Source organism: Bos grunniens, chromosome 15 (genome assembly GCF_055505025.1).
Source record: "Bos grunniens cultivar Pamir isolate PY7600 chromosome 15, Bosgru_T2T1.0, whole genome shotgun sequence".
NCBI lineage: Eukaryota > Metazoa > Chordata > Mammalia > Artiodactyla > Bovidae > Bos > Bos grunniens.
The window spans coordinates 52,953,559-52,966,444 of record NC_141179.1 but is presented as its reverse complement, the minus strand read 5'-3'; the positions used below and the strand labels follow the sequence as shown (position 1 = coordinate 52,966,444).

The window sequence follows — 12,886 nt, the reverse complement described above, 5'->3', positions numbered from 1 at the left end:
AATTAAAATCAAATTGGTCCAAGATGACAAGTCAAATTCAACTAAACCTTGAGCCCCAGTCTGCAAGCAAAATGATACAGAGGTGCCAGGACAGTTCCAAGGCACTGTCAAAAGACTGAGGAGTGGGTGGTTCCCCAATTGTTGGAGTGATCCTCCCACTCATTACCATATGGAATCACCTAGCTCATAAAAACTAACCACACCAGATTCCATGACCAGCGCCCTCACCCTCTGTGATAGCCCACACCCTGTGGAGTACAGCCCTGGGATTTCTTTGGAAGGAATGATGCTAAAGCTGAAACTCCAGTACTTTGGCCACCTCATGCAAAGAGTTGACTCATTGGAAAAGACTCTGATGCTGGGAGGGATTGGGGGCAGGAGGAGAAGGGGACGACAGAGGATGAGATGGCTGGATGGCATCACTGACACAATGGACATGAGTCTGAGTGAACTCCAGGAGTTGGTGACGGACAGGGAGGCCTGGCGTGCTGCGATTCATGGGGTGCAAAGAGTGGGACATGACTGAGCAACTGAACTGAACTGAACTGAACTACTCCTTGGAAGAAAAGTTATGACCAACCTAGATCAGATCAGATCAGTCGCTTAGTCATGTCCGACTCTTTGCGACCCCATGAATCGCAGCACGCCAGGCCTCCCTGTCCATCACCAACTCCCGGAGTTCACTCAGACTCATGTCCATCGAGTCAGTGATGCCATCCAGCCATCTCATCCTCTGTCGTCCCCTTCTCCTCCTGCCCCCAGTCCCTCCCAGCATCAGAGTCTTATCCAATGAGTCAACTATTCGCATGAGGTGGCCAAAGTACTGGAGACCAACCTAGACAGCATATTAAAAAGCAGAGACATTACTTTGCCAACAAAGTAATGCTAGTCAATGCTATGGTTTTTCCAGTAGTCATGTATAGATGTGAGAGTTGGACTATAAAGAAGGCTGAGCACCGAAGAATTGATGCTTTTGAACTGTGGTGTTGGAGAAGACTCTTGAGAGTCCCTTGGACTTCAAGGAGATCCAACCAGTCCATCCTAAAGGAAATCAGTCCTGAATAGTCATTGGAAGGACTGATGCTGAAGCTGAAACTCCAATACTTTGGCCACCTGATGTGAAGAACTGACTCATTTGAAAAGACCCTGATTCTGGGAAAGATTGAAGGCAGAAGAAGAAGGGGATGACAGAGGATGAGATGATTGGATGGCATCACCAACCTGATGGACATGAGCTTGAGCAAACTCTGAGAGTTGGCGATGGACAGGAAAGCCTGGCGTGCTGCAGTCCATGGGATCACAAAGAGTCAGACACGACTGAGCAACTGAATTGAACTGAACTGGACTGTAGCCCACCAGCCTCCTCTGTCCATTGGATTCTCCAGACAAGAATACTAGAGTGGGTTGCCATTTCCTTCTCCAGGAAAGGATCGAAACTGCATCTCCTGTAATGGCAGGTGGATCCTTCACCACTGAGCCACCAGGGAAGCCTGACTTTAAATATTAGTTGAGTGTGAACATTAAGTACTCAGCTGTTAGCTTTAATGGTTAATTATGTTTTCTATCCTACAGGAGAAATGAGGAAGAATGGCTTTCATTGGCCTTAAATATTCAGTCACATTTTGTCTGTCTCTTCTGGATTGCTCCCCTCTATTTTAAGATAACTAAGGATGCTTTCCATACTGTTTATGGAGTTCTTACAACAAGAATACTGGAGTGGTTTGCTATTCCCTCCTTCGGTTGGAAGGAAAACTGTAACCAACCTAGACAGCATATTAAAAAGCAGAGACATCACTTTGCTAACCAAAGTCCATATAGTCAAAGCTATGGTTTTTTGAGTAGTCATGTACAGATATGAGAGTTGAACCATAAAGAAGGCTGAGCAGCAAAGAATTGATGCTTTTGAATTGTGGTGTTAAAAAGACTCTTGAGAGTCCCTTGTACTGCAAGGGAGATGAAAGCAGTCAATCCTGAAGAATTGAATATTCATTGGAGGGACTGATGCTGAAACTGAAACTCCAATACTTTTGCCACCTGATGCGAAGAGCCAACTCATTGGAAAAGACCGTGATGCTAGGAAAGATTGAAGGCAAAATGATAAGGGGGTGGCAGAGGATGAGATGGCTAGACAGTATCACTGACTCAGTGGATGTGAATCTGAACAAACTCTGGGAGCTAGTGAAGGATAATGGAGTCTGGCATGTTGCAGTCCATGGGATCCAAAGAGTCAGTCATGAGTTAACGACTGAACAACAAAAAACAAAGGGTCCAGCTCATGAAATTATTTACTTGTTGATTTGAAACATTCCAGTTTCTGCTTGAAGAAGGAACTGCTTTTTTAGCTGTCTTTGAGATCAAGTGGATAGTTCAGTTATGTTGACTAATATAACACTTTTGTTATTATTTAAAAACAACAGCACCTACCTTGTTTTTCCCCCTCAATAAGACCCTTCAGTCAGAAGCTTACAAATAGCTATCAGCTAATCCAAGCCTTGAAATCTAACTTTAATTTTAACAATTGAAAAAAACATAATTTTGATGATGTCTAGTGACTCTTTAACATTCTAAATAAGGCAAAGTTAGTATATTTTGCTCTAAAAATGTGTCATCATTTATGTCTTCAAATTGGTAATGTTTTAGGTATTATAAAATAAATCCCTTAAATTTATTTTTTGACAGCAAATAATATAAATCTCTATTGGAATATGACTGTAACACTTAGTGAAAACTATTGTTTTTCTTACTAATGGCTTCTAGCAATGTGAAAAGAAAAATTCCCAAAATGTGGGGGGAAGAAAAAAAATTCATAAAAGTATAATCATCATTTTGTGGTTAAACAGTCTACTGAAAAATGGAAAAATGCAGTAAAAACTATTGAAGTAAGAGAGAGAAGCTAAGTCAGTGCTTTTAGTCAGTAGGATTTTCTCGATTAAAACTTGTATATAAATTGTTTGGGAATAAATGGAAGAACTCTATAGGAGTCAACAAAACTGTCTGGAGTGGGATGGTTGACGTGAACTTGAAAATGATCAGATAACTGACATTTAGTATTTAATATCAGGTAGATTTGGCCTTTTGCCTCCTAAAAGGAAGATAACCTTTTACTGGGCAAACTGCCAAGTTATGTTGGCAACAGCATTGTATAAACTGGACATTTAACATGTCTTCTCTATTTAAGTCCAACAGGATTTATGCACATACTTTCTCTTCATTGTTGTAATAGCAACATTCATTGGATAGCTAAGCATAATTCAAGCAGATAATTTTCTACCTCTTATTTATGTTAAAGGAAACACAGCTTTATAAGCACAGTAAATTAACTTAAAATGATGTATCCTAGTTATTATTAAGACCACAACTCTTCAAGAAAACATCTTTTAAAATGTGTTTTTATGATTGCATTTTAAGCACAGTGGTAGTAATAGTGCTTTTACTCTGAGTTATGTAAAAGAAAGACATTGGAGGGTCTTTCTTAAAGTACAGGAATAACTTCATGGAAAACTTCTTTGAGAGTAGTTATCTCCTAAATACTAAAGAAGAGTTCATTATATAAAGTGTAAATGTAAGCTTTAAAGAACAAGTTGGTTGCTTTGAAGTAAAAATTTACCCCACCAACACTCCTCTGCATTTTCTTTATTATTTTTTATATCACAGTTTTTTTTTTTTTTTCATCTAAGTTTTGCCAAAACCTGAAACACCGCCTTCCTTTCTCAGGTGGTCAAATTCATATTTGCCTTTTTCAGATCCAGTTCCAGAGTACTTAAGTTCACATAGGTTTTCCTGACATCTCTCACTTTAGGAGAGTTAGTGACTTCTCTTTTCTTATACTTCTGCTAAATCTAGGATCATTTGTATCATAATCCAGCAGCCCTTTCTGCAATTAAGTAGCCTGCCTGTGTATTCATCCCTGGGGAAGATACCACTATCTGTCCATTTGTATAAAGCCAAAATACAGAGAGTCATCTTTGTTGTTTCCTTCCTTTTTATCTCTTCCTCTTGTGTGTTCATCTGCTCAGTTCAGTTCAGTCGCTCGGTCGTGTCTGACTCTTGGCGACCCCATGAACCGCAGCACGCCAGACCTCCCTGTCCATCACCAACTCCTGGAGTCTACCCAAACTCATGTCCATTGAGTTGGTGATGCCACCCAACCATCTCATCCTCTGTCATCCCCTTCTCCTGCCTTCAATCTTTCCCAGCATCAGGGTCTTTTCAAATGAGTCAGCTTTTCACATCAGGTGGCCAAAGTATTGAAGTTCCAGCTTCAACATCAGTCCTTCCAATGAACACCCAGGACTGATTTCCTTTAGGATGGACTGGTTGGATCTCTTCACCGTCCAAAGGACTCTCAAGAGTCTTCTCCAACACCACAGTTCAAAAGCATCAGTTCTTCAGTGCTCAGCTTTCTTTATAGTCCAACTCTCACATCCATACATGACTACTGGAAAAACCATAGCCTTGACTAGACGGACCTTTGTTGGTAAAGTAATGTCTCTGCTTTTAAATATGGTATCTAGGTTGGTCATAACTTTCCTTCCAAGGAGTAAGCGTCTTTTCTTTTCATGGCTGCAGTCACCATCTGCAGTGATTTTGGAGCCCCCCAAAATAAAGTCAGCCACTGATTCTACCGTTTCCCCATCTATTTCCCATGAAGTGATGGGACCAGATGCCATGATCTTAGTTTTCTGAATGTTGAGCTTAAGCCAACTTTTTCACTCTCCTCTTTCACTTTCATCAAGAGGTTCTTTAGTTCTTCGCTTTCTGCCACAAGGGAGGTGTCATCTGCGTATCTGAGGTTATTGATATTTCTCCCAGCAATCTTGATTCCAGCTTGTGCCTCACCCCAGCACAGCATTTCTCATGATGTACTCTGCATATAAGTTAAGTAAGCAGGGTGACAGTATATAGCTTTGACGTACTCCTTTCCCAATTTGGAACCAGTCTGTTGTTCCATGTCCAGTTCTAACTGTTGCTTCCTGACCTGCATACAGGTTTCTCAAGAGGCAGGTCAGGTGGTCTGATAGTCACATCTCTTTCAGAATTTTCCACAGTTTATTGTGATCCACACAGTCATATAAAGCAGAAATAGATGTTTTTCTAGAACTCTCTTGCTTTTTCCATGATCCAGCAATTTGATCTCTGGTTCCTCTCCCTTTTCTAAATCCAGCTTGAACACCTGGAAGTTCATGGTTCACATATTGCAGAAGCCTGGCTTGGAGAATTTTGAGCATTACTTTACTAGCATGTGAGATGAGTGCAATTGTGGTGTAGCTTGAGCATTCTTTGGCATTGCCTTTCTTTGGGAGTGGAATGAAAACTGACCTTTTCCAGTCCTGTGGCCACTGCTGAGCTTTCCAAATTTTCTGGCATGTTGAGTGTAGCACTTTCACAGCATCGTCTTCCAGGATTTGAAATAATAGCTTAACTGGAATTCCATCACCTCCACTAGTTGTGTTCGTAGTGATGTTTCCTAAGGCCTACTTGACTTCACATTCCAGGATGTCTGGCTCTAGGTGAGTGATCACACCATTGTGATTATCTGAAGATCTTTTTTGTACAGTTCTTCTGTGTATTCTTGCTCCCTCTTCTTAATATCTTCTGCTTCTGATAGGTCCATACCATTTCTGTCTTTTATTGAGCCCATCTTTGCATAAAATGTTCCCTTGGTATCTCTAATTTTCTTGAAGAGATCTCTAGTCTTTCCCATTCTATTGTTTTCCTCTATTTCTTTGCACTGATCACTCTCCTTGCTATTCTGTGGAACTCTGCACTCAGATGCTTTTATCTTTCCTTTTCTCCTTTGCCTTTTGCCTCTCTTCTTTTCACAGCTATTTGTAAGGCCTCCTCAGACAGCCATTTTGCTTTTTTGCATTTCTTTCTCATTCGCTCAGTCATGTCCAATTCTTTGCAACCCTATATGAACTGTAGCCTGCTAGGCTCCTCTGTCCATGGAATTTTCCCAACACTATACTGGAGCTGTTGACATTTCCTCCTCCAGGGTTCCCACCCCACAGATCAAACTCGAGTTGGCAGTCCAATTCTTTACTACTGAACTGCCCGGGAAGCCGACCATTACCAACCATTATCATGTCAGTTTTCCCTGCTAAATATCTTTATCAGTCTGGTTTGATCTCCAGTGTCTCCTCCACATTTTGAACTCTCATCATCTCTGCCAGAGTTGCATAGGGCAAGTGTATATGGGGAGGGGTGTAGGGCTTCCTTGCCTTCCCTGCATATGTCATTCTCCCACCATCTACGCATTTTCACCAACCTGAAAACTCTCTACCCCATACTGTTGGGATGTTTATGGAGGCTTCATCATGTGAGTATGATCAATTATTCACTCCATTCTGGCCCCTTTCTCCTCTCTAGAGATTAAGAAATGGGGCTGGAAATTCCAGGAATATGGCTTGGTCTTTCTGGTGACCAGCCCTCATCCAGGAGACCACCTCGAGTCACCCGATAGAACAAAAGACATTGCTATCACCCAGGAAAATCAGTGAGACTTAGGAACTCTGTGTCATGAACTGGGGCTCAAAGGCTAAATGTTAGAACAAAATTCTCCTAGCACCTCTATCTACAAGAGTTTTATGAGCTCTGTGCCAGGAACTAGGGACAAAGACCAACACGTATTTTATTTCACAAGGTATATATATAGCTTTTTTATTTGTTTTTTCCCACTTGACAAAATGCATTTAAGATTTATCCAGGACTTCCCTGGCAGTCTAGTGGTCAAGACTCTACACTTCCACTGTGGGGGATACAGGTTCAATCCCTGGCTGGAGAACTAAGATCATGCCTGCTGTGCAGCATGGCCAAAAATTTTCTGGAAGAAAAGACTTCAACATGAATGTTGAGGTTAGACAGAAAACAACAAAACTCTGTAAAGCAATCATCCTTCACTAAAAGATAAATTTTAACAAGAAGAAAAGGCTTATTCAAGTTGTACAAATTTTTTTATTAGTTTTTATTTTTATTTAGTTTTTATTACTGCATGGTACTCTGTTGTAATGATGTACCACAGTTTGTTCGTCTATTAAGGGACGTCTTGGCTGCTTCCACTTTCATGAATAAAGCCGCTTGAAACATTCATGTGCAGGGTTTTGTGTGAACATAAATTTTCTCATCAGTTTGTGGACTACCTAGGAGTGCTATTGCTGAGTCGTATGGGAAGTCTTTAATTTTATAGGAAGTTTCCAAATTGTTTTCCAGAGTGGTTGTACCATTTTACATTTCTGCCAATAGAGGCATGTCCTATGGCTCTGCATTCTCATTAACATTTAACATTGTAGTATTTTTTTAAATTTGAGCTATTCTAATAGGTATGTAGTGGTACCTCATTGTTTTAATCTGCATTTTCATAGTGACAAGTGATGTTCAGTATTTTTCATATACTTATTTACTATCATTACATCATCTTAATGAAGTGTGTGTTCAGATCTTTTGCTCTTTTAAAAAACTGGGTTGGTTTTATCCTTACTGTTGAGTTTTAAGGGCTCTATATATATTTTGGATGCAGTCCTTTATCAGATATGTTATTTGCATGTATTTTTCCTAGTGTCTTTCCCAAAGGAAAGTTTATTGTGATAAAGTCCAATTTTTAATTTTTTCCGTTATGTGTTACTTTTGATATTATGTGCAAAAGCTGTTTGCCAGAGGTAAAAGAGATTTGTATTCCCCTACATGTTTTGTACATGTGCTTTACATTTATATTTATGAACTATTTTGAATTAATTTTTGTATAAGTTATGAGATATGTGTTTATGTTCATTTTTTGGCATTTGATTATCCAGTTGTTCCAAGCATTTATTCATATAGACTATCCTTTCTTCATCTGATTGCATTTGTGCTTTGTGAAAAATCAGTTTACTGTATTTGTATGGATCTATTTCTTGTCTCTCTTTTATTCCATTGATCTGTGTGTCCTTTCTTTTGCCAGTACCACACTGTAACATTATAGTGTAGTGTTGTAACTAGCTTTGAACTCATAATGTGAGTCCTCTGACTTTGTTCATATTTTCAGAATTGTTGGGCTATTTCTGGTACCTTTACCTTTCCATGTACATTTTAAAATCAGTCTTTTGATATTTAGCTTTCTGGAATTTTTATTTGGATTGCCGTGAATGAATAAGTGAAATTCAGAATAAGTGAGATCTTAATAATGTGAACTCTTCTAATCCATTAACATGGGATTTTCTGATTTTTTTCATCAGTGTTTTGGACTTTTCCAAAAAGTGTTTTGTTAGATTTATTCCTGAGTGTCGTTTTGCCCACAATGCTATCTTTTTTTTTTTTTTAAGTTTCAAATACTACTTGTTCATTACAGGTGCACAGGAGAACAATTGAGTTTTATATGTTGTCCTTGTATCTTGCCACCTGCTAAACTTAATTATTAGTTCCAGGAGGTTTTTTTGTAGATTATTTGGGGTTTTCTACATAGACAATCATTTCATCTTTGAATAAAGGTAGTTTTATTTTTTCCTGTCCGTCTGTATCTCTTTTAACTTCCTTTGTTTGCCTGTTTGTACTAGGTGGGACTATGCATGAAAGTGAAAGTGTTAGTCACGCAGTCGTGTCCAACTCTTTGTGACCTCATGGACTGTAGCCCGCCAGGCTCCTCTGTCCATTCTTCAGGCAAGAATCCTGGAGTGGGTTGCCATTCCCTTCTCCAGGAGATCTTCCCAACCCAGGGATTGGACTTGGGTCTCCTGCATTGCAGGCAGTTTCTTTACTGGTTGAGCCACTAGGGACTACACATACAATGTGGTAAAGGATGGTGAGAGAGCACATCTTTGCCTTATTCTCAGTCTCACAGGGAAAGCATTCATTTTCTACTAGAAGTATGTTAACTGTAGGCTTTTTGTATATACCTTTTATTAGGTTAAGGAAGTTTCCTTCTGTTGCTAGTTTTTGAGAGTTTTTTTTATCATGGGTGAGTGTTAAATTCTTTCTCTTTTTGATTCTGTTCGGTTCTAAAATCAAATAGGTCATTTAATATGTCGTTGTTGTTCAGTTGCTGAGTCGTGTCTGACTCTTTGCAATTCCATGGACTGCAGCACGGCAGGCTTTCCTGTCCCTCACTGTCTACTGGAGTCTGCTCAGATTCATGTCCATTGAGTTGGTGATGCTGTCTAACCATCACATCCTCTGCTGCCCCCTAATATGTCATTAGAACTTAAATAATTACATTTTTTCTTATATAATTACATTTAAACACAATCTTTATTTTTGATAAAAGGAAGAGTCTTAAAATATGTAAATACATGTTTAATATGTAACATGAGATTAATACCTCATTTTATCATGGAATGAATAGAAAAATATGTAAAGGCAATTTATTATGTAATTTTAAATAATTTTTTTTTCTTTAACTTAAATTATATGATGTACAAAACAATGAAAAATATTTCAAAACTTCCCTTAAGGGGAGGGTGTTAAGTTCTTTATTACTATTAAAATAATTTTAGAATCGGAAAGGCATTGTATAATATACATCAGTTTGAGAAGTATCCAACTTATTCTGTGGACTTTAGTTTTTAACAATCATTTACACAATGTTGGGAATTTCATGACAAAATTGGATGCAGAAAAACTTGTGTGAGAGCCAGAGAGCACACTTCTGCTCAGCTTCTTGTGATAAATGGACAAAAGGTTAAGCCATCAGTCCATTTCCCAGTGTCTATTAAACAGTGACTTTCTTTGTGTTGCTTCACTTGTTAGAGCAATATAACAAGTGTTATTGAGAGGTGAAACAAAGCAAGTCTTACATCAGACACTGATAGCTTTTTAAAAGTTGAAATGGGATGTTATTGGGTGTTCCAAAGAGTATACTGATAGTACATTTTTGTGGAAACCACTGCTCCAGAGTAAACTGTATTAGAAATCAAATCAGCATTATATTTTAATGATCCTAATGTAAATATAAATAAATATTGTGTGTCTAATGCACCAGTTTTAGATAGTAATATTGTGGGCTAGGGAAGAAATTTAAAAAAAAAAAAATTGCCAGCCACAGGTTTATTTTCCTTAGCCATTTACTCATGGTAGAGTTTATTTTCTGTACAAAGAAACCTTTTATACATAAGATATAGCCTTAAGCATGATGTAAAAGGTAGACCAGTTAAGTATATAATGCTTTCAGAAGCATGCAGTGTTATTTATGACTTTTCCTATCATGGCCATGGAGTATTTCTTGAGCGTCCATGCAGATTAGATCTTGAACAGCTGCATGGAACACACAGGAGTCGTGATTCCTGTTTCTGTGAACTAACTTGAATAAAGTCTTTCATCTAAAGCTCTCGCTGTTTGTCTATTTCATGAATCCCTCATCTCATCTCTGAAGGGCTCCATTCAGTTTAATACAGTTCAACATTGTAGTTTAGATCTCTAGAAATTGCTTTTGTAACTCATAATGCACAAAAAAGATAACAAGTTGAAATAATTTCAAAAAAATTTTAAAGAATTATATAAAATCTACTTCAAAATGATTTTGAGGGTGAAGATTTAGAATGATAACTAGGGATTCTAATTCAAACTTAACTAGTTTTGTTAACTACTTAACTTCAAGTAGAATTTGTGTATTCTGAGTGTCCAGAAATTTTTCTGTATTGTAACAGGGCCTAATGGAATTATGAGAGATAAGTGTGTTGAGATGTTTGTTAATGAGTTCACTTGTTTTATGTATCTTTATAGTGCTGCCATTCTGGCCTCTTAGTCCTCATAATCTGAGGCTACTGTCACATCCCATGTTCTGTATGAAGTGTTCTGCAGCCACTTTAGCAGTGATTAAACTGAAAAAGTCACTATAATATTATTTAAATTAATTTGTTAGGAAAATATCAGATAATTTTTTCCTCCTGGGTACTTGTATCACTTACTGCCACTTTTAAGGCAGTAACCCATCTGTTGCTTTCCATTTTATGTTGAATGCTTCTTACTCTGTCTACATATTACAATTTCTTTAAGCTCAGGAATCTTAATTTACTTGAATCTTCATAAAATATGTACTTTTTTCATTGCCTGGGTATCTACATGTGTGTTCCCTTTTGATAATGAAGATGGTCAAATTTGACTGTAATTTTATTAATGAGCTTATTTATCATATTAAAACCATCTGGTCATAATGTTAGAAATCTGGTATATGTTTTTTTTCTTTGAGTGTATGAAAATTAAGGAGCCAGAGAAATTTTGGTCTAAAGGTTTCTAACTTCAAATGGCAAAAACACAAAAGGAGTTTGAGTATTATATATTAGGAATGAAATTATGTAGGTGGCATTTATTTATGCAGTCAGGGAACATTATTGGTATCAACTGAATACTAGGCTCTGCTATATATAGCCTGGAGACAGAGTGATTAAAAAAATGACAAGATTGGTACCTGAAAGAGCTTATAGTCAGCAAATAGACAAAACATGTTGAAACCAGACAGTAACAATGAGCAGTGTATAAGGATTATGAATACTGTAGGGTAGTGTGTTCATTGGAAGGAATGATGCTAAAGCTGAAGCTCCAATACTTTGGCCACCTCATGCGAAGAGTTGACTCATTGGAAAAGACTCTGATGCTGGGAGGGATTGGGGGCAGGAGGAGAAGGGGATGACAGAGGATGAGATAGCTGGATGGCATCACCGACTTGATGGACATGAGTTTGGGTGAACTCCGGGGGTTGGTGATGGACAGGGAGGCCTGGCATGCTGCGATTCATGGGGTCGCAAAGAGTCGGACACGACTGAGCGACTGAACTGAACTGAACTGAGGGTAGTGTGAGAGATAGCAGCTGAGTGAAGGGTGAGCTACTTTGTATACAGTGTGATTAGAAAAGCCCTCTTAGAGGAAGATACAAAGTATGACCAAAAGGAAGTACCTAGAATTCTGGTCTCTGAATATGGTTTCTCTCTGAAAGGAATCAGAATTCCTCGGAAAACTAGCTTACTGAAGATCTGGAATAGGAACTGTAAAAGAAAACAAAATTATTTAAATATGTTGGGGTCATAATGTGGGCACCAACTTGGAGGAACTCCCACTGACCACTGATGTAGCATTTGGAGCACTGAGAGAATAATGACTGCAATAGATTGAAACACATCCATTATTCAAAACATGTGAGTGCATAATGTTACTTTAAAAATTCATTCTTCACTTTTGGACCAAAACTAGGCAGTCAAATATTTATCTTGCCTTTCCTATAAGAATTGTACCTTAGCATACCCAAATAGTCCATGAGGGGATACTTCTTTAAAAAAGAATTCAAGCTAACAAATGCATAAAGAATGATAAACTGTTCTCTTTTAATGAAATGAAACCAAACAGGCAGTGAAACTTTCTACATTTTTCTTTATATACATTTTAATATTTTGTGTTAGGAAATCTAAAAATCAGTTTAAAGGAGAAGCAGCAAGAATTCAGCCAGTAGGAATGAGAGTGATGGGAAGATATTTCATACAAATAACGCTTTGAAAAAGGTACAAAATTGAAAAAAAATCTGTCCAGATTCAGAGAAGTTTTAATAATTGTGTTCCCTAAAGTACAAGGCATGTAAATGAGAGTGTTGTGGATAAGCAGTTGTTTGTTAGTTTTCAGAATACATAGGACCTGAAAACAGTGAAACCAAACTATTGTCAAGTTCAAAAGGAATTGAGATTCAAAGGAGCTTCTCTATTATTCTTGCTTGGGCTCATTAAAAAAATAATAAACATTATTATTTTATTCAACAGAAGCATTCAACAGTGGATTTAATTAAGCCAAATTGATTTGGCATCAGACCTTACTAGAAAGGTATCATGTATAGAATGCACCATCGATTTTACTCGGGCAATTTGTGCTGAAAGTAGGCAGCCAATTAATGTGATTGTTCTTCATCTCAGCACTTGATTTGTTCTTTTTAAAGTTG

The 12,886-nt window shown here is 37.9% G+C and overlaps 1 protein-coding gene across 5 annotated transcripts in view; it reads left to right on the top strand.

Annotated features, from left to right (window-relative positions):
* Positions 1–12,886, top strand: part of FCHSD2 (FCH and double SH3 domains 2) — a 244,156-nt gene that overhangs the window by 76,666 nt on the left and 154,604 nt on the right. The gene's annotated exons all lie outside the window — the stretch shown is intronic.